The following is a 23,165-nucleotide window of genomic DNA, read 5'->3' as shown; positions in this document are numbered from 1 at the left end:
TGTAACTTTCTCTAAATAAAACAATCTCGTGAAGTAAAAGTACACCTCTACTGTTGAATGAGTTATACGAACTTTGTATTTTTCCTGTCATAGATTACACAACACTATAAATGTTGATAATGTTCCTAAAATTATTTCTTTTTCATAATTTCATTCTGTCTCATGGCAAAATGCACAATTGCAAATCATCATAAGGATATTTTTAAGACTCTCGTAGGTAACTTAGAACAAATGTAGAGCATGTAGGTGTATATATTTACAGGATGAAAAATATGTCTATAATGCTTGACCACCTAGAGCATTATAGGGAGACCCACTTTGGTTATAGGCAAATATGGTTAAAAAAAAAAGAAAATGTAGGAAATGAAAAAATATTCAAGCAATGAAAACTCCAAGTACTCTTTCATATTATTTTATTTTCTACATTGAGATGGTGTAATAAGTATTTTATATAAGATTCAAAGACTTCAGTTGAATTAGGGATACTAAATTTTGTCTTTAATTTTCAGTCTTTATCTCTAGACTTAAGAAATAAAGTGGCTTGGTTATCAGTAGGAATTATTATGGTTAATATTTGCTGCAAATCTTACATACCACTCACATTATAAGGGACAAAAGGGTGCTCAATCTCTTGATGGATAGTATTCTACCTCCTTAGCTGCTGAAGACTTTGAAAAGAGAAGGGAGTCATCTTCTTTCAGTTGTTTCAACAACATCCAAAGAAATGGGAGCCTATTACTTTTGTTGCTTCTTCTCAATAGCTCTTCATTTCTCTTTTGCTAATGCATATACTGTTGTCTCAAAGTCGAAAGGAAGGGAAATCGGTAGAAACAATAAAGAATACAATTTATTTTAACGGATGAGTTATTACAATCTAACTTTTACTTACCTTATTTTACTGTACTGTTTTAACTTGGTTTCTCCTGAAATGCATTGTGATAGGAATTGAATGGGATTTTTTTTTTTTACCATCAAATAATACTGACTATTTATAATGTATGTAGCATTGAAAAGTTTCTCAGTAATTTGCTTCCATTTAGCAGATATGACTCATCTCAAAATCTACATAATTTGTGTTTATCAATTGTGAAATAATAGAGTTTTAAAAATTTACCTAGTAAGCCTAACATGGTAAAGTATTGGAGTCCATCAGCACTTTGCCTGGATATTAATGTTAATATTCTATTGGTAACGGAGAAGTGATTTCAGCATTGGAGTATATTGGAATAAAGCAGATTCCACTGTGTAGTGACTGCTCACTAAAGTTCCTTATGTCCATCAAAAACAATGGAATATACTAGAAAACTGATAAAAGAGTAGCAACTTCATAACTCCATAGGCATTAATTACAGTTTTATAGTTTCTATTGATATTTACGATGCTCTTTATAGTCTTAAAAATCTACTCTGAAACCAGGATGAAGTTTGTTATTCTGTATGCTCTTATTTATGAAATGGTAGGTAAGGCTCATTAAAATATAATGACTTCTGAAATAGCTGAATAAAACAGTGAGGAGTTTTTTTTTGTTGTTTTTTTCAATGACAGTGTAAATAAGTAAAGATGCTATAGGTTTTCAAAAACATGTTTTAACACCTGTATTTCTATCAAATTTTTGGAATAAACTGCATTATATTTGTGATACAGCCACATTTCTGGATCAGATTTGATCCATTCTTCCACAAAAAGATCACCTTGGTTTTAAGGATTTGGCATCCAATATGGCTGTTCTTATTTTGTCACTGAGATTAGAGTATGGAAAATTGGATTAGAAAGTAAAGCTAGCTAGCCTTAAGCTTTTGAAAAAGAATTTATTTAATTGAGTCAGTCCAGATCTTCAAATTTCTCCAAGTCTTTGCTCCCCCTTGAGTGACACCACCACTGATTGATAAGAATTATTGTCTTTGGTTCTTGGGTCAGGGAGTTGGGAGGTAAGAGCAGTGGGACCGCATTTTCAGGATGCCACATAGGCACTTTGATCTGAGGCACAGTGTGCCTCAGGGAATAAGTTCAATCTTGATTTCCTTAGTCAATCATCCACTATCAGGTACTGCTGCCCTGATTAGCAGGCTGAAGAAAAAGAGCATACCGTGGGTGTGTGTTGCCAAGACGAAAAATAGTGATGAGCCTGTTGGCAACAGTCAACCCCTGGTTCCGCTATGTGACATTTGCTTTCTCTTTGCATAACTCCCCTTAGTGCATGAAAGATCAAAAACAAGTATTTCCATTGATTTTTCTACAAACTGATGGGTGTTGTTTTTTTTTTTCAGAGAGTAGTTTCCTCTCTTTGTTTAATCCATTGTTGCCAAATGGGAACTGGAAAGAGAATGAGCAGGATGCATCCTGGTAGTTGCTAAGAGAGATTCAAATATAGCCATGCCTGCTTAACATTCCTGCCATTCTGTGAAGCAAGCCAATGGCTATCTCTTGAGGAATGTTCTGAGTCTGGAAAACTAGCACCATACCTGTGCCCTTCCTATCTCTTCATCTGGTGTTACATGGATGCAAAATGGTTCTCCAGACCCAGAAAGGCTCAGGATCCATCCATGACTCATTGGTGGAGTCCACCTCAAAAAATGAGGGTATATGGATTTTCTGAATTGCCTCCCAAATATCCTCTTTCCTTTGGTCAGAGTAAAAGAGAGAATATCTCCAAACATGTGAGGGTATATGCCGATAACAACTGCTATTTTTGGTTTCTTTAGATATATATTTTGGGATTTGTCCATGTGTATTGCGTTTTACAGTGTTGAAGCAGAAATGGAGGCTCTGGAAAGAAGAGTAAACAGTGGGTAGATATACTCTGTATCTTAAGTCTTTGCCAAATTTTACCAATCTATTTCAAAATTAAAATTATTTACTGAAAAAGTATTCCTTTTTATTTGTGAGTATCCTTTGTAGAAAACTCCAAAGTACAGGTAGAATTGTATCATAAATACTTATGGTGTGCTCATGTCCAACCGAATCTATTTACTATTGTCTTTGACCTTGATGATGGGACCAGTTTGATAAGGTTAAGGTCAATGGATGCATTATTTTTAGACAAGATACAAAGTGTAGAATGTTCTGTTTTGCTTTACCATGTTAACAACTAGTAGTGCTTAGCGTTCTCTATGTACTGCTGATTTCAGTGATGCATTCGTCCTTGGTGATTATCCAAAAGATTTCAGCACCTGTAATTAATCACCCATTTGAGAAAAGAAACACAGACTAAGGTAGAGTTTGCCTCTCCTCCTCCCCACCCCGAAATGTCTGGACAGAGTATGAATAAGAATAATAAGAGGGCTTGTAATAATTATAATCGTGCTTTCAATATGCATGAAAAAAAATCACTGAAACATCCTTTGATCATATTTACTACAAGATCTCCTTATATTGTTTGCTTAACTTTAAATATTGTGTCATAGCGATAAGAAAGGGACTTGTTATCTCTATTTTATAGAAGAGGGAGTAGTGACCTATTCAGAGTTAAAAAGCATATTGCTAGGAAAACCTTTGTTTTCTATTAATTACTTGGACTGATGATCACTAGTATATTTTTTCATGCAAATATTTATTTAGTTCAATGTAACAAACATAAAAATCTCAGTAAGCAGCAATGGATTTATATAATAGACCTTGCAGAAGATAAAATCACCTACTATGTGCCATTTCATCTATTACATTTTCATTAATGAGGTTTTTTAAAGGCATGACATTTTTGTGGATTGCATGTTCTTACCTACTTCACTAAGAAGTAAACAATGATGTGATAATCGCACACTTTTGTGTACCAAGGTATAGGGGCCAAAGAATGAATGAAAGTGTAGCACAAGGATCTTGAATGTAAAACCTCAAAAGCTACTTTTGAGCTATTTCTGCATTAAGATGCCTTACATGGTATAGTGGGAAAAAACTAAAGCTGGGCCAAGGACTTAAGAATAAAAAACAAACCTTTTCTATTTCTTGTGATGGAAATTAATTTATCAGATTGATGTCTGGTTGACTGCAAACAGCAAATGCATTTAACCTCATTCAGTAGCTGGAACTAACCTGTTTATAAATACTCTAATTCGATCAAAACATGGAAATAACCAGAATGGATGTAATGGGCAAAAAGACAAATGAATGCACCCGTATCCACAGCAAAAGGGCATTTTTCCCCTTAACATGTTCATTGTACGAAAATCATCCTACGCTTTCCTGTTCACTTAAAATCCAGTATTTTTAACTTTGAACAAGGACTTCAAGAACACCTCGCGCCTTAAACTATGATTCTCAACAGTCGTGTTTTATCTCACCCAGATTTGTTTAGACCGGAGTCAGGCCTGCTCTTTGCTGTGCCAGGATCTATTAATGATAATTACCTAGAATCCTATCCCCGTTCTGTGATACCATCACATCGTTGTGAGGAAGATTGTGATCTTATCCCAGCCTATTCTGGTTAACTCCGACACTCCTTCTATTATAGTGGGGTCTTGATAAGATCATGCCTGTTAGGATCAGACATTAGTTGGAATCAATATTTGAAAATGTGCCTGTTTTTGCTGAATAGTAAAGTTAGGGTGAGCGTTCAAGTGAGATCATTTGTTGGAGGAGGTTCTACAACTTCATCTTGTCAGGTGTTCTTCCTACTACTTTATGCTCAAAAGCACCGGATGAGTGTACCCATCTGGATATACTGGGTACGCTGACTCACCCCTCTGGATATACTACCTTGATGAGACTATATGATATTTTAGACTATATGACAAGACTGTATGATTAGGTGGGGAAAATGCTTTGGAAGGACTCAACAGTTATCCTCACAACTCTTCATTAATGAAACGCAGCAGGTAATTCCGTTCTCAAACAGGGTCAGGTTTGCCTCTGAGGGGCATTTGAGGATGCCTAGGGGCACTTTTGGTTGTCACAACCTGGGTGGGAGGAAGGAGAAGCAGAGCAGCTCTGCTGCCATCTAGGTGATGAAGGCCTGAGTTGCTGCTAACCTGTTTTTTTTTCACGTTTGTAAAAACTTACATCTTTATTAATAGCTCCAAACTTGCCAATTCAACATTACTCCAAACTCGCCAATTCAACATTACCAAAGTCATGTTTTGTCAATGTATTTTACTAAATACATTTCTGGTTATACATTAATCTTTAACTTCCCAAAGGATAGATTTACAATGAGTTTACTGCAAGGCAGAGACTAGCTTCCTACATGAAGGATGACCTGGCTCCCGAGGTCAGTAGTGCCATGCTTGAGAAGCCCTGACACATTGTATACTGTGCAATATACCAAAAAGTAGAGGCCATTGACATCCGCGTGAGAGAGAAACATCGATCAGTTGCCTCGCCAATTGCCCAACCGGGGATCGAGCCCCTAACTTAGGTATATGCCCTCACTGGGAATCAAACCAGCAACCTTTTTGGTGTATGGAATGAGGTTCCAACCAACTGAACCACCCAACCCGGGACGGATTCAGTCTTCAATGTCTGTCTCTCTCTCTCTCTCTCTCTCTCTCTCTCTCTCTCTCTCTCTCTCTTGGAGTAGATGCTACAAGTGCTTATATCCTTTTTCTGGTTTGCAACATTTGATGGATTTGTAACTAAGGAATTTTTTAGGCATACACATTCAGAAATCCGGGCGGTTTCCTTCAAAACTGCGCTGAATGGAACTTCAGGTAGAAAAGGTAAAATGAGAAGTCAGCCCTGTAACATCTTTGGTCTTAATACAGCCACAGCTCTTTCATCTTTATTGGGTACTACCATGTTTGCAACATATTCATAATTTTTTGAAATTAATGAAATATGGAATGGAATATCCACATGTATCACTTTCCCATTTCACGAGATTCACTTACTATTTGTTTATATATTTTATGTGTACAATTTGGTTATTCATTAATCATGTATTTTTTGGTCACATACTCATGTATGAAAAAACAACATTGAGTGCAGTTGGCCTTCTGTATTCACAGGTTCCACATCCCCCTGTTCAAACAGCCTCAGACCAACCTCAAATCAAATCTATTTGAAAAACAAAGTTACATCGTTGTTGGCATATATGTGTCAGTGCTACAACGGTTGCATGTCTGTCCTGAACACGGATAGCCTTTATTTCTTGTCATCATTCTCTATACAATACAGTGCATTACATGGCATTTACATTGTATTATAGAAATCTAGAGATATACATGAAGTATACATGAAGACGAGCAGAGGTTATATGGAAATAGTACACCATTTTATATACAGGATTTGAACATCTGAGAATTTGGTGTCTGTGGGCTCCTGGAGCCAATCCCACGGGGTAGGGAGTGATGACCCTGTTATATTTTTCATTCTATTGGAGTGATTGTTGCTGCACAATAAATGTTGAGAAAATGAAATAAGTCGTTTTTAAAAAATTTTTAGCCTTTTCATGCTTACGGTAAAACAATAGGCAACACATCTATGGCCATGTTTCTGACAAATAAATTAGAGGGTGTCTTTCTTGGGTTCGCGCCTTCAGTGATTATTGAAGTCTGTGGAACTGGGTTTGGAGACTAAGCCCTTTTCGGTGAGGACAGTGAAGGGATTTTTTTTTCCTTTTTATATTGTTGAGAGTCCTAAGAGCCTTTTTCCTGAAGACTCCCCTGGGAACGGCAGAAAGGGTGCTGGAGGTGCCAGTGGCAGGAACTGTGGGAGATGAGCACACTTCCTCTGATGAAAGGTGACATCCCAGGGGGTTGGAGAATAAAAACCTGGTTTGGAGAAGGGGTGCTGAGGGAGATGAGAGGAGTATCCCCCTGAAGCTGAGTTAAGGGCACAGGACTCAGCCTGCCCAACCTCTGAATTCATCACTCCTTCTCCATTTAGGAAAAGACGTCATCGTGCAGTAGCCTGTTTGAAGACTGGTTTGTTCCTAAAGCCTATGAGGAAAGGTTAGAAGAAGTTATCAGGTTAAACAAAAATTTCTCTGCTTTATTCCTAAAATTCCTCATGAAGTGAAACCTATTTTATCCTAGTGCTCCCCCACCCCTGTTTTTGTTTGTTTAGTGTTTCATGTTGTCAAAGGGGCGGAATTATATTTTAGCCTTTGGGGACAGCTGAAAAAAATATTTTAAAAATGAAAAATTATTGTATGTAAATATGTGAAATTCTAAATTATAATACTATTTAAGCATGTGTGCTGAACTAAAATAACATTATTGTAGAGATTGTTTAAAATGTTTTTAAAATTAATTTTGGAAACACACAATGTTACTAATTCTCTTTTTAAATTTTTTATTTATTTTTTCTAAATTTCCTAAAATTCTGTCTCTATATCCCCAAGAGAATATATGTTTTCATATATATTCTAACAACAAGAAGAGAAAATATTTTAAAGAAAGCAAATTACTTCTTTCTCTTAATTGTGGATCTAGATATTCCAAGAAAAAGACAAATAGAGAGTTCAGTACTGGGCTTAGGTCCCCCCCCCCCCCCCCGTGTCAAAAACACAAAGTAGCCTGGTTTTGATAGAGTTAAGTAAACTGATGACAACTCCATTGCTCCCAATCCTCTATCTCCTAGTAGTGCTCAGTCCAACAATCATTTCTTCTTGTAGAATAAGATAAGTTTTCACGTGCTCGTGTTTGATGGATTAACTACAGAAAATTAAGGAATTTTACAAAAATTCCAACTTGGCAAATAGTAGCAAGCCTTATCACCCGGAGGCCTGATAAAACCGATAAAGCACCAAGGGAACGTGTCTGGACAGTGTCTTGAAAAATACTAGGTATCTGACAGTGGTCGGTATCTCACTGCTGGAGTGGGGATGATCAGTTAAATGCAAACACCGTGCGTTAGATAACGGAACTGTTATTCGTAACTCCGTTTCTGCCTTTGGAGGTGGGACATCAGTTATGATAAGGGGGGGCATATGGCTGTAAAAATTGTGTAATGGAATATGTGTTCTTTCTCCTGACCAATTTCAACGTGAAGCGAAAGACCCTTTTGGGGAAGGGAAATAGGATGGAAGAAATCAAACCCCTGCTAATTTGGGACAAGGAAGCCTTGGGACCGATTCCACGCAAGGCAATGCTTCACCCTGCAGTCCTCACCAATTATCAGCTATTTCATAGTTGTTTCCAGGCTATCTACTTATACAGAACAATTTTAAAAATACCTTAATGTTCCTTTTGTGTGTGTGTGCATTGGGTGTGTGGGGAGGGGGGGCGGAATTTCCATTCTAGGCTTATAATGATGAAAATGCAATGTTTTTGGAGAAGGAAGCACAATACAGCTGTGGTGAATATAAACCTTTAAAGGCTGTGGTTTCAGATGCTTTTCCCTTCCATTGGTATCAGCACCCAACACTTTCTAGTTTCCTCTCTGAGGGTCTAGATCCCCACATCACTTCCACCTACACTTACTTGTTTCAAATGTATAACTCTCTGGTTTGAGCCAACTCAGGTATGTGCTCTGAGTAGGAATGGGTGCATAGAAAGTAACGTTATGTACTTTATTTCATCTGTTTATTAATTTAATGCATATTGTTAGCTAAGGAGGTGCCAGGCGTGGTCACGGGCACTGAAATGAAGATATTTCAGTGTACTTGAAGTAGACAGTGACCTTTTTATCCTGGAGATTATATTCTAGTGGGAAATACGGACAAATAAATGGCCAATTAGGTAATTGGCAATAATATTATAAGTGCTGAAGGAGAAAATATAGTTGCTAGGAGAATACCTAACATATATTTGGGGATAAAAAAATAGAAGTGGTATATAAGGGGTGGCAGGTAGAACTAATTAATTAATTTAATATTTGTGAGTTTGGAGGACTTGATGTGCATTGTGTGTGTGTGTGTGTGTGTGTGTGTGTGTGTGTGTTGGAGTGTAGCAGAAGATGCAGAACGTAGTATGCAAAGGCCTACAGGTAAAAGAGAACATAGTAAATTTCAAGAACCGTTGAGTTGTCCTATAGGATGAAGTAACTCTTTAGTCAGTTTTAAAATATTTCAGTGAGATATTAAATCATCTGCATATTATTTTCGTGAAATTTTCATTTTGTTTTGATTAACCATTAGTACTTATTCAAAATGTCATCTAAAGAGATGAGCTCTGGCCCTGGCCGGTTTGGCTCAGTGGATAGAGCGTTGGCCTGCAGACTGAGGGGTCCCAGGTTCGATTCTGGTCAAGGGCATGTACCTTGGTTGTGGGCACATCCCCAGTGGGAGGTGTGTAGGAGGCAGCTGATCAATGTTTCTCTCTCATCCATGTTTCTGGCTCTCTATCCCTCTCCCTTCCTCTCTGTAAAAAAATCAATGAAATGTATTAAAAAAAGAAAAAAGAGATGAGCTCTGGAAATACTCCCCCGCCACCTTCTTTTTTCTACCACTTCCCATTTTTTAGAGAAGTGTGTGTAACTGGGATTTTGTGCAGATCTTTAGAGGCTTCTCTGGAAGTTGCTCATGTCTTTATTGGGATTGATCCAATATCAAAGCATATTTAAAACTAGAGGCCCGATGCACGAAATTCATGCAAGAGTAGGCCTTCCTTCACCCAGCTGCCGGCACCGAGAACCCGGGCACCCAGAACCCGGGCTTCCCTTGCAGCCCCAACTTCATCCAGAAGGTTATCTGGAACGACATCTGGTCTAATTAGCATATTATACTTTTATTATTATAGATATTTTGACTTTTTAACCTAAGTCATTTTCTTTTAGGCCATGATATTTTATTTTTTTGAGCAGACCTACAAAACAAGGAAAATATCTCCTCCCTAATTAAAGCCTTCACCAGGCACATGAAATTATTTTGAGGATTGTATATGGAGGTGGGAGCTTTGGGCCCAACACTCTTAGAGATGAGCGGCTCAAAAATGGAATCCAAGTGAAGATGGCATCTCACAGCACTAAAAGAAAGGACTACTTTCACTTTAACAAAAGAGCTACTCTTTATGTCAAACTTAAAGCTGTGGACCTTTTACTGGGTTAAATTCAACATAAGAATAGTCAAAATGCCTTCTAAATGAGAATGCATGTCAAATGCCTTTTTATCTGTGATAAAACCAAGGGAAAAAGTGACATGTTGTGAAAATGCTGACTGCCCTCGCACAGTGAAAGTACCAGCAGGTACAGCATAGCCCAAAAAGAAATAGCTGACAGGGTCCTTTTCAGGTTTCCACATGGAACATTTCTATAAACTACAAATAATAATGGGACTGTTCCACAGTATTATAAATTAGAAACCAGAAAGTGTAGATCAGTAAAATGGATTAAAAAGTGTTTTTCAACCTTGGCACTATTGACATTTTGGACCAGATAATTCTATAATGTGGTGGCTGTCTTGTGCATTGTAGGATGTTTAGCAGCATCCTGGCCTATATCTACAAGACACCAGTAGCGTGCCCCCTGGTTGTGACCATCAAAAATGCTTCTAGACATAGTCAAATGCCCTTTGGGTGGCAAAATTGCCCCCAGTTGAGAACCATTGGAGTAGGGTATTTTAAAAGATTAGTAGTGTGGATTATAAAAGCACAGGAAAAGTCAAGAAAATATATGCACTTTTTAAGTTCTTATCATTGATTTCATTGGTTGGTTTATTTGTTTTACTGGCAATTAAGCTATTACTTTAGGTAATAATATATGTATTTAGAGGAAACTGAGATACTGGTTGGATTGGAAAAATAAACCTGTTTTATAAATCTATATAAGCAAGAGAAGAATTGAATAAAAATGTATTAGGTAATAGACAAGCTAAAGATTAATCTGCTTACTTACATAATGCAGAGGCATGAATTCTCTTGAGAGAGCCAACTCAGTTTCTGCTGTGGTAAAACCTAAGATACCCCAAGAATACTCCCTTTGCATGGAAAAGAAAGAATTCTATGGTAAATGTAGGGGAAATAGAGTCATTGGAGGAGAAAAAGTATTCTTTTTTTTCCTTTCAGTCATCTTTTCCACAAGAATTTTGAAAGCATGTTTCATATGAGAAGCTCAGGTCAATGTAAAAGAGTGTTTTAATTTTCCTTCCCCCGCCCCCTACAGGTGGAAAGCATGTCATTACACAAGACTCTTCACTGTTGATCCTTTGCGGTCCCATGTCAGTTCGCCTTAGGTCTGCCGGAGGAGCCCTGGTTGGGTCACACTTCAGTCTCAGTGGCAGTGATGATGCTGGAATCAAACTTTCAATCTTTTCTAAATTTCTTCTTTATTGGCAGCTTGAATGGCCTACTTTATTCTTTTGCAGTCGGGCCTTCCATTAGGCATTTGTTTTGTTGACATGTGAATGCTCTTTTGTCAAAGATGAACCACCCTGCCTCCGCACAGGCAGGATGCCATTTAAGATAGTCCTTTACTAAATTCTTAGAGTAAGGATGTATGTCAGGCCAGCCCGGGGGCAAGGTTAGGTGACAGCTGGTGATGGGTGGACTTGGGGGCTCCCTCCTCACTGACCTGTTGAGAACATGGTCACACACTGGAGTTGGGACTCATGCCTGATCCATAGTGCATGCAGTGGAGTGAGCATTAACGATCCCTAATCCCATTATGTTTTAAAACCTTGCATAGCTCAAAACATGTTACAAAGCAGTTGGCCAGGAGAGTCACCTGAAAGGGGAAAGCTCAATGAAGGGGTGCAAGAAACCCTCCTAGGTCTTAGAATCCAAACTCCGTGGACCAACCTCTCGTCCTGTTACCCAGTCCCACTTGATAATTTATAGTCAATGTTTATGTGAGGATTTTTTGTGCCATTAGGTTACAATAGGCTGTTGTTTGATCATGGTTTGAATAACTGTTAGAATCCATCTATTAAAAATGACAATCCTAAGTTATTTGCCTTAGCCTTTGCACTTTGTTAAATGCATATACCAATAATTCTCTTCAGCCTCCACAAATACCTACCAGCCATATGGCGATGTTTTATGTATAATCAGAAAAAAATGAATTTTGCAAACAATCTCAGCTACTTTGCCAACAAAGCCCACAAAAACCTAAAGTTAAGAAAAGCTAGGGATTTGGTGAGTACAGAAATTTGAATTTAGATCACGCAGAAGGTTTGAGATGTTTGGTATGTATATAGATGGATGGGAATAGTACCTTCTTGTTGTCTAAGTCACGTGCATTTGACCTTGTCAGCTCTACTACTAGCTTAGCAATCAAATTACCTGTTTTATTCCTTCTTTCCTGCCTTTTCCACTCCGCCATTCCTATTCTTTCCATTCTTGGCTCTTTCTCTTTAACTCATCTTCTGGCCCTTATGTTTACAACTGTGCTGTCTTCCCCTTTCCTTTTTGAATCGGCTTCTAAGTGGCTCTCTTCTGCTTTTATTACTTGACCTTGGTTTTCTCTTGAGCTAATCTGATGCCCCTGCATACACTTCTCTTGTGTACTTTACTTCTAGCACTGTTAGTGAGCGAGTGTTTATTTGTCTCTGAAGAGCTAGATTTTAATTCAGCTTCCAGTGATATGTCACTGTGCTGTGTCGAGGCTCAGAGAGCCCTGCCAGTGTGTTCCAGCCACAGCAAGTTGTTGTCCTTTCTTCTGTTGCTAACAGGAAACCTGTGCGGGATCATAATTATAGTATTCATAGCCGAGATGCATATGGCCAACACCCTGTGTTTATTCCCTGCATTATTTATTTTCCAGTGCCTCTGCTTGGAGCCACACATATACTAAGAATGCCTTGTGTCTTTCATTCTTACTTAGGATGCTGTATTGGTGACTCCAAGTCATGAGAAATGATTTGGGGGCCATAGATACACCCAAAGGTGTTTTTGAGTTAGCGACTTAATTTGAAGAAGAGAAATGTTTGTATCCAAAACTTTTAGAGTTCTCTATCATGTATGTGGACATGGATGGCTTCTTTTCTGGTGGGTTGAAATAGTTCCTTGAAGAAACTCATAAAACGATATAAGAAATAAAAGTGTGTGCATATACATATATACACATGCACATGCACGCACAAAGAAAATGGAAGTGTAGCTGACTTTTTACCAACACCCACTCAATCACTTTACACAAGACACATGGTGCACTTTAGGAGTAAGCATATCAGACTTGAAAGAGTGTAGTTCTGCCATAGTATTAGTAGTTTGGGACCTATCCAGGAAAATAAAAATAGGAGGGATTAGAGGGATAATGCAAGGTTATTATAAGTATTTATCAGTTGTGGGTAGATAAGTTAGTGGGGTAACAACCACCCCCATTCTCTTAAAATAGCTTCAGTTTTCAGACTTAACTCCCCACTAAAGCTCAGAGCATTAGCTGAATGTTCTCAGATTAAGAAAAAATAAATGTAGGTTATAAATCAGTTGGCTGGCTCTAACGTTTTCCTTTTCTGTGGAGGCCACAAACTGGGTTGTAAACAATAAACCTTATATTCATGAGATGAAATGTTCAGGACTTCTTGGAACCTTGTGGAATTCTCCTTGAATTAATTTTTTTAAAGCAACAACAGCAATAAAAACCAAGTGACACCTGAATGTAAATAAATGATTTTGCTTTATAAGTTGGATGACTTAAGCATTTTTATTCGTAATATTTTATGTCACAAATTTTGTTAATGAACATAGGGTTTAAAAAGATAACACTTCATTCTTACAGCTATAGCACTTACAACAGTAAAACTGTAAATATGGATTTTCCATAATACAGAAAAATATTAATGTCTTGAGTCTTTAAGGCCTTTTTAAACTTGCATGAATGAACATTTTAAAATCAAACAAATGCTAAAATTCATATTATAAGAATTTTATGTAAAGGCTTTTGATTTTTATATTATTTATATGCTTCAGAAATGGAATAATCTTAATGAATCTGAAAGTATGCAGTAAAAATAGTCATATTCATGTTGTTGGGTAGAAATGTAACTTATAAAGCTGTACATAAAGTGCCCAGTAATGTTATCATTTATCAGGTTGCCACAGAAAGAAGGTAAGTTGTATTGTTAAAGTCCTCCAACACTGTATCAGCATGACATCAACGCTCTCCCAATTTACAGAATTAACAACAAGGAAATTGTATAAATAGTGTCTATTTACTTCTGAGCCTCAGGAATATAATACAGTGTCAGCTATTAAAAAGTAAAAATAGAACAAAAAACCAAATGCTAGATAAAGCAGAGTTGTTTTGTTAACCATGTAAAAGAAGATTTTGATAAACATTTTTATTCGATTCTCAAAACACAAGCAGCTTAGCTTTAAGACTTCATCAGATCACAATTAGGCTTGCAAGGTATTTAAAAATCCCCTCTGAAAAATAGAGTTAAATTCCTTTCAAAGCACTGTAGTAAGCACAGGAAACGCACAACAAGCCTTTAGTATCATTTGGATAAGAAATAAGGGAGACTCAAAGCAAAAATATCAAAAGGTCAAGAGGATTCTTTACTCTCAGTAATTGCCTTGAAGGTTTTTTTTTTCTTTTTTCCCCCCCTTGATACATTGTTTTTAAAGGGTTGCCTGAGATGTGAAAATGTAAAAGTGCAACCATAATAAGAAATCAGAAATCATCTGAGAAGGTGAAAAGACTTTACAGTTTTTCATTTGGCTTTTGAAGGGTGGCCAAATTGGCCAGGCCATCCTTGAAACCCCAAAGTCTTTCCAATTTGGGTACCATTTCATTTGATTTGAAATACATTTCTCCCCCGTTTAAAAGTGTTAACTGTCTCAGAGTGCAATTGGAACTTGCCTTGTGTCAAAAACAGGAAATTCTAAGGAGAAATAGACTGTGGATATATGTCAGATGTTTCTCTTCTCTTTTTCCCCCGCTCCCTTTCTTTTTTAGACACACAAAACCCATATGCACACACACATATATTAATATATATATAATATATGCAGATATTGATGGAATTCTGTGAGTTGAAAGAGGAGGGAGATGTCTTGAAGGATCCATATCTCTCCCAGCAGATTTGTGCTATTATCGCTGAAATGTGGCCTTCAGTCTTGAAACAGTTAAAAGAGTTCTACGGCCACAAAAGGGGAGATGTCTTCAGAATTATCTCCCGCCTCACATTTGCTCTTAGGCAAGCAGTTTAAAAAAGCCCAGTGATTGAGCCAGTGATCCAATTTGAAATGCAGAAATGATTAGAGCTGCTTGCCTCATTTCATATCGAAATTCTCTGATTTATGACAGGGCGGCAGCCAAGATCTATCTCCAAAGGGAATTAGTGTGCAAGTTTGCATATTTTTGTTATTTAGGTTTCTGATAGCAGCTGCTAGCTAGAAATACCGAACTGGGAGGTGGTGGGGCAAGGATTTTCAGCCACTGGAGCAAAAGAAAGATAAGAGCTTTCTGTTTAGGACATCGAGACCCCTTGACCAGGATATATCTGTGTTACTTATGCTTCTTGTATGTGTGTATATTTAAAAGCTTGTTAATGGTACAGATGGGAGTGTATATGTATACATAAATTATGAGGTCCAGGGAGCCCAGGCATGTATTGGAATGGTTAATTCTAGTAATGAAGAAAAGAATTACCCAAATTCTGTCTCCATGTTTTAACTAGTGGAATTTTAATGAGGCATAATACTTCAATCATGCAACTGACCTGTGGGGCAGAGTATAGAACATATAATGAAACAGAAATAGAATTCTGAAAAAAAAAATTATTACCTTATCTGGAATTTACATGAAGTGTTAACAGGAAATTATGCAGCAGTTATAAATGAAAAATATGGGATTTAATGTAGTTATTAATAAAGATTTGTTACATACATGATACCAGTGTCCCAAATCTGCTGTCCGCAGCTGTCCCCAGTTTCTAATGTTTCTGTCCTCAGATGCCTCATTTAGAGTCATCTTATTACCATGGAAGCTAATACCAGTTTCTCTTCAGTGAGAATTCCATTCCAAGAAAAAAATGGGGGGAAATATCTTTGTGCACAATTCAAGAGATGCAGACTTTCTATCAGTTACAGTACATTGAAATATTAAGCACACACACGCACGCGCGCACACACACACACACACACACACACACAGTCACACAACTTTCTTTAGGTTGGGCAAGTGCTGGCCTTGAATTTGTAGATCTTAATCGTTGTTGGCAAAAAATCATGATTCTTCCAGTAAAAAAAAAATGCCTTGAAAGAATGACATGTGATTGTCAGTCCACATTAGTACGGTGAGGAGCAAAGAAACCATCGTGGGAAAGTTTATTACCTCCACTGCTCTCGCTCCATATGGACTCATTATGTCCTGAGTCTCAGCACTGCTCCTCGGCTGACCTTACTGCAATGCAGCTGGGCGTCTAGGTATTAAAACCGCTCTCGTATTTCACTGAGTATTCTCCAGGGGACCCTGGGTTATTGTAGCAAAAACTTTAAGTTTTGATTATCTTGTTCATTGACAAAGAATGCAGTAAGATCTTTAAGCTAAAACGCCTGGGTTATTCCTTTTAAATCAGCCCACCCCTTTTGTGATGAGGCTCTTGGACTTATCTTGTCTAATTTCAGGAGAGTAGCGCTTTGTGTGGTTTACATCTCTTGTGTTAGGGAAGAGTGCTGTGTCAGTATCTCAAAATATTAATTTCTAGAAGATTCTTCCCCCCCAAAAGGTCTGGTGATCGATTTTAACTTGATCATATCTTTTTAAACAAAGAATAAAGCTTTGTTTAGGATTGCAGCATTTTTAAAATGACTTTTAAAAATTTTAAGACTGTTAAGTATTATTTTACATCAATGATTTCTAAATTATAAAAGCTCAATTCTAGCTTACAGTAAGTCATTTTATTAAAAACCTAAATATTCGTAGTTAATCTTTTTAGTGCCAGGGAATGAGGTTGGTGTTTTGTTGCTTCATATTTCCATAACTCTCTGAAGCTGATTTCGTTTTACCATTTTACAGATGAGGAAACTGAGATTTCAGTTACTCCTCCAGAAGCACTCAGCGAATAAAGTGCAAATCCAGAATTTGAACTGGTTTGACTTAACACTTCTTAAGTACACGCACTTTAATTTTTGTACGACCTCCCTACAGTACCATTCTGATGGTCCTCTTCGTCGCTCATAAATCATGATTCACTCATTAAGTCTTTCATTGAAGATTTAGATTTACCCTCTTCCTCCAAGGAGCTCAGTCTATGAGAGAAGCAGATGTGTGAATATAATAACTACAGGATAGTACAATGGTTCTGATGGAGGTCTGCCCAAGAAGTTGTTTCTTTTTTAAAAAAAAATACATAAGCAGTAGACACAACCTCTAACTTAGTCAGAAACAGAATTTATGGGGAAGATATGGGGGAGTCCACAGAATCAGTGGGAAGTCAGAGAACCAGGTTTAGAAAAGGACAAGCATCAAGGCAGTTTGAGGGTGTGGGGTGTCTAACAGTAGGAACCATTATACAGTCTTAAGGCATTTTCGTAGGAAAGAATGAACACCAACAAGTTTTGGTCTTTTTCTTTCTTCGTTCAGGATTCGGGTCCAGGAAGGGAGTGAGTCAGCCTGGGTGACATCTCTGCCACTTGCCTAGAGAAGGGAAGGGTCCCTCGATTAATAATCAATATTAACCAGCCCAGCTATGAGGCAGCGATTCTCCACCAAGCGTAAGAAGATGAAACGTTTAAATGACTCAAATGCCCAAAGAAGGTTTCTGCAGGGTGATTTTTAGAAAAATCTTCAAGTGTGAATTTACTCAGTAAATAAATTGAGAATGTAAATTCCAGGGAGAAGCACCAGCATATGCAAAGGATAAAGGCCTAAAACGAACACGTGTTTAAGGGGAAATGCAAGCGATTTGGGGTAAGGTGTGGCTAACGAGGATCAAAAGAAGGATTCATGTCCAGGTAACCGGAAACTTTCCATGCCAGGACAAGAAATCTGGATTCTCTTTTCTTTTTTTTTAAAAAAAACTGTTTTTACTGATTTCAGAGAGGAAGGGAGAGGGAGAGATAGAAACATCAATGATGAGAGAGAATCATTAACCATTTGTACGCCATAAGCGTCTATAGACGCAAGCAGTGGACCTTTTTTAATTAAATTCAAAATATCGTGGCAGTTAACTGGTTAATCAGCTGTCTTCTGTATGTCCCCTATTGAGGATCAAGCCCACAACCCAGGCAGGTACCCTGACTGGGAATCAAACTTTTTGGTTCATAGGACGGTGCTCAACTATCGAGCAACAGCAGCTGGGCTGTATTTTATTTTCTACTCAATGGTGATGGCTTAGAGGGCATTAAATTTAGTAGACTTTTTCGCCAACATTTTTTAGTTACCATCTCTTTTATTGGCGTTAGCCATACTTTCCTTTCTGTTTTTAATCTATGCATTCCTCATGATTAAATCCTGTAAGAAAACTGTTCAACACTCACTAATATCCTCTAATTGGTTTCCTAGTATCATCCAGAATCTATGTGTATTTTAAACCAACCCGAAATAAGTGAGATAGAATCTAAGCAAGCACAGTTAGTGGATATCTTAATTTTGCCTGAAAAAAAAGAAGAAACGACCAGTTGTGTAATAAATTAACCAAAATGAGTGAAATAGTTTGGCATTTAGTAGTCACTATAAGCTGTGTATTCTGTAAACACTTATTTCAAATGGAATAAGAGTTTCTATTAGAACAGAAGAGCAGGTTGTCAACCACATGAGCAAAGATGTGTTTGAATCCCTGATCGTTAGATGCCTAGTGTAGTCAGATTAAAAGAAATAAGACTGAATGAAGAGAAATCATCAAGTAAAGAGAGATAACAGATTATAAAAATTAAAGAAGAATAAAGGGTGTTTTTTTCTTTAATACCTTGCATTTCTCTTTAAAAAAAAAAGAGAAGGAAAAGATTAGAAAAGAATCCCAATTTATAATGGTTACATCTTCCTTATTGGTATCATCCCAGTTGCAAAGAAATTTGCACTCTCCCTAACTATTCTGCTATGTTATACCTAGGAAAGTAGGTACTCTACTCTTCCTGTGAGAACCTTTGCAAGTTTAGCATCAATCCTAAAGCTTCTGGATGTTTCCTAATGTAATTTGGGATCCAAAGCTGCATTTGCATAGCAGTGGTGTAAAAAGAGCTCATGAAAGTTAAATAATTTACTTCCTCTAAGAAATTAACTGCTGTGTAATCATCAAATAAAGCAACTCATGACAGAGGAGGAATTGGTGCATCTGATCTTTATCTGGAGAGAGAGAGAGAGAGAGAGAGAGAGAGAGAGAGAGAGAGAGAGACTCTGACTATGAGATTCCTGAGTAGGAAAAGCAATTGGGAAGAGAGGGCATTGGACTCTTTATCTCTAAAACCTCAATTAAGCAAGGTAGTATCTAAGGTGATTTTTAGCATTTGGTTCTCTGGAAAGGGACAGACATACTCCCTCCATGGCTGCTGCTTTGTTGACTCCAGAAGTTTAATAAAAGCTATTGTTCTTTAAAAAGTAGAATTCAAATAGAACCTTGAAATATTTCTGTTTTTCAGGCACACTTATTTGTACTTTAGTTTCCCCAGTTCTATCTTTGGACAACTAAATATACCATTTCCCAGTCTATATAAAAGCTGTGTCCTGGTATCTGCGAAAAAAGTCATTATTAAGAGATGTTGAATTTTTTGTTTAAGTTGAATGTTAAGGCTGTGTTATTCCTGGGCTCTGTCATCTTTGAAAATCAGGAAATAACCTTTGGATTGGCAGGAATTGACATGGTCGGTTTTTAAAATGCTGTCTTGTTTTCTATATGTATGTCTAATCATCTTGGAAATATATATTATTTGGGTAAAAGTAAAGTCTAATGCTGAAATAATTCTATTTATTTAAAATGATATGATGATGATACATTTCAAGTACTTGTCATATATAATTCTTTGCCTGTGTGTGTTAATGAGAAAAAGACTTGAAACCTCTCACCTGTGTGAGTTTTTCATAGACACACCAGGGATAGCCTCATTAGCTCTAAACGGAAGTACAGTCACTAAGAGTACAGAAACCAATTTTTTAAATTTAAGTTATTTTTTCTTGTTTTTCATTCTCTTCACAGATAAATATCCTAATAATAATGATGGTGATATCAACCCATCTTAATTTAATAATAAAAGGGTGGTATAATAATATACTTGAGTTATCTTTATCCTAAGTTAGTAAGAAAATCTCTATATACTATATCATATTTTAAATGGCCTCTTATTTAATTTTTCCCATGAATAGTGTCTTTCATTTGGGAATGATAATGAATCAAATTCCTAATAGTATGCCTGCACTATAACCACATTATATAAGACTATTAATGAGGATAAATATTACATTTGAATAGATACTGCAGGTGCGAGGCATCCCATGAGAACTCCAAAGGATTAAATTCTACAGAGGATCATTACTTAAGTTCTTTCCAGCTCCATTGTTCTGCTGCATAAAACTTACTTTAGTGCCTCTCCGGACTGTCGTAACATCTGTTGTTACTGGGGAGGGAAAAAAGGTCCTTCTCTTTTGCTTCTTTTTGGTCAGAAATGACTGTGTTATTCCGCAGTGTTGGCCCAGAATGCCTTGCAGGGAGTAAGCTGTATTCTTCTCGTGTTCTGACTAATTAATTCTCCTGAGATCTGCTCCTTACAACCACGCTCGCTCTGAGTCCAGCAGTGGGAAGGACTGCCTTTGGGAAGGTCACTTGAGAGAGCTGTGCTACCCACACATGATCATCATGTAAATACAGAAGAGGAGGATGACAAGATAGTTAAAACCCAGGGAAGTTTCATAAGAGAGAGAATTGATCTGAAAGATGGCTGTTATTTTTATCAACTAGTTTTTATCTGGCACAAAGAGCACATTTTCAACTTAGAATATCCACTGGTCAAGTTGTGATCGCGGTCTTTTAGCTTTGCTTCATTGAGTTGCATAAATGTGATTAAATTTTTATTGACCAAATAGATTTTAAAAATTATCTTTTGGGGAAATGATCGACTCTTCCCTGTCTCTCCCTTTGAAAGTAAAATAATTCAATAAATGTTCACAAAAGTATTTTTCCTCATCTTGCAGCTCCTCATACTAAATAAATTCTAGTTTTATTTCCAAATCGTTGATTTTCTACATCTTCCCCCTTGTTTCTACATCTGCCTTATAAAAGAACTGGTTTTAATTTCTTGAGAATGACCAAGAAAGATAACGAAGTCCTTTCAAAAATTCTTTATATGTGGAAACCCTGGAGGAAAACCCTAGAGCCTTCTTCCTCCTAGCAACCAATTACTACATACACAAAACTTTCCCCAATTATGAAGTCCCCTAATGCATCCTGCACAGACCTGATTTCAGGACCTCTGCTACGGAAACGGCATTCGCGTAATTAACAGGAAGACACTGCATGAGGCCAGACCTTCTGCTAATTGATTCAATGAGTCTGTCCCTAAATCAGATTCTAATCACACCAGCAGTGCGCTGTGGCACATCCTGTCTCCCACAGAATTTGCAGAAACCCAAATTGTGCAGCTCCGAACAAATCCGGAATATCAGCGGAGTGCTGCTTCAAAAACTGCACCGAAGACAAAACCAAAGATCAGAAAGGCCCACGTGCTCTCTGGAAAGGCCACTCTCCCAGGTGGCTTTCTTTGGTTTTCCCGCTTCTATCTGACCCTTGTCCTTTTGCGATTCATTATCCACACCCAAGCGATACAGAACATGTCGCACTTCGGTCCTGGCTTCATGATTATTTTAGTGAACAAGTACTGGATAGTTTGCCTGCATTTCCTAGTAAAACACAAAACCTCCCGTGGGCTTGTCAATTTTTCTTTTCTTTTTTCCCTCTCTCTCTCTCTCTCTCTTTTTTTTTTAAGAAGGCCGAGGTGTTCCCTAAGGGTTGTGAGAGAAGTTCATCCCCTTGAACTGGTCAGCCAGCTATCATTAGCTCGTTGTGTACATGAAATCCAGGGGTTAGAGCACCAAGCGTCACAAGCCAGCTTCTTTACCTCCTTGAGCTGATCAGAGGATCAGAGTATCAAGGAAGGATTAGCACTGACTTGGGATTTGTGTGATTGGTTAATTTATTGCGGCAATGGCAGGCCTTTCATCTATGGCAACATTTAATCAGCACAGCCATGGAGGCTATTACCGGTTAGCTCCTTTCTCAAGTCAGCCAGGGCTGCACCATCAGCCCTATCACAACACCCCTGAAATTTCCAAATTATCTGGAACAGGCTTTAGCCTCACAGTAATAAAAATTAGAAGAGATTCCTGATAGCACTGGTGGAAAAGGCTTTCACTTGCACAGGGCAAATTATAAATAGTATGAACGTGCACTTTAAAAAAAAAAAATTCTCCACCTCTTAAGAGATGTGCAGGACTTATCACCCCTGCTCTGATCCAAATCCTCATGGTTGAAAATTTATATTAGATTTTATCAGCGAGGCCTAAGTCTAGAAAAATCAATGAAGGTTATCTTTTATGTTGCAGGAACTTGTGGAAATATTGATTTTCATTTTATAGTGAATTTGGAGCATGAGTTGGTAATCACTGCTGAGCCGACCACAATGTTTGCCTACTGTATCTTTTACTGAGTTTTGCTCAAGTATTTAAGATAGTATATTCCTGTTGATTTTAGTCTATAGAGTGAAGACAGATGTTCCGAAAACACAAAATTGTACTTGATAATAAAAAGTACACTCCAAAGCTTAGTATTTACAATGATGAGGTCAGTATTTTACTATTAACAGTGTTGAGGCTGTAGTTTGTCTATTAACGGTGGATTTGGGAATAAAATATACTCAGAAATTTTTGTAAGATTATTTCTCTTTGCTTCCTTCAAGTTTATAAACCAGGAGAGAGATTTTTTAAAAGTAAAGAAAAACTGCACACATTCAAACAGTGATGATTTGAAACATTGAGTTTCCACTGGAAAAAATATTTTTAACTAATTATTATTTCTTGGTAAATGACAAATATTGGTCAAAATACCCCCCCATTGTATCTTTTAATGTTTTTATTTCTTTGAAATTTACTAATTTATGTTTATTTTATTTTTTCTTCTATTATTTAATTTTAAATGTTTTATAGGTGATACAAGCTAAATAGCTTTAGGAAGCAATTGCTCTTTTTTCGTTTTTTGAAATGTTTAACTTGTCTTTATATCTCATTTGTTATTATTTTTTATAGAATTAGAGTATGATGTGTTACTTTGTGATGGTTTATTTATAACATATATCTAAGGTTTTTATAGCAATAATCTTAATTCAAGAGGAGGAACTCGAAGAAGATCCGGGCATGTCTATTAGGGACTAAATTCTTCAGACTTTGTCAGATTTCCTGAGAAAATAGTCTCTTTTAATATTCAC

At 37.2% G+C, this 23,165-nt stretch overlaps 1 protein-coding gene across 2 annotated transcripts in view; it reads left to right on the top strand.

The window, feature by feature from the left end:
• ZFPM2 (zinc finger protein, FOG family member 2) overlaps positions 1-23,165 on the top strand; it is a 330,056-nt gene that overhangs the window by 138,070 nt on the left and 168,821 nt on the right. The gene's annotated exons all lie outside the window — the stretch shown is intronic.

This window comes from Myotis lucifugus, unplaced genomic scaffold, assembly GCF_000147115.1.
Source record: "Myotis lucifugus unplaced genomic scaffold, Myoluc2.0 scaffold_114, whole genome shotgun sequence".
Lineage (NCBI taxonomy): Eukaryota > Metazoa > Chordata > Mammalia > Chiroptera > Vespertilionidae > Myotis > Myotis lucifugus.
Note: the sequence above shows the minus strand (reverse complement) of the source record. Positions and strands in the feature narration are given on the sequence as shown.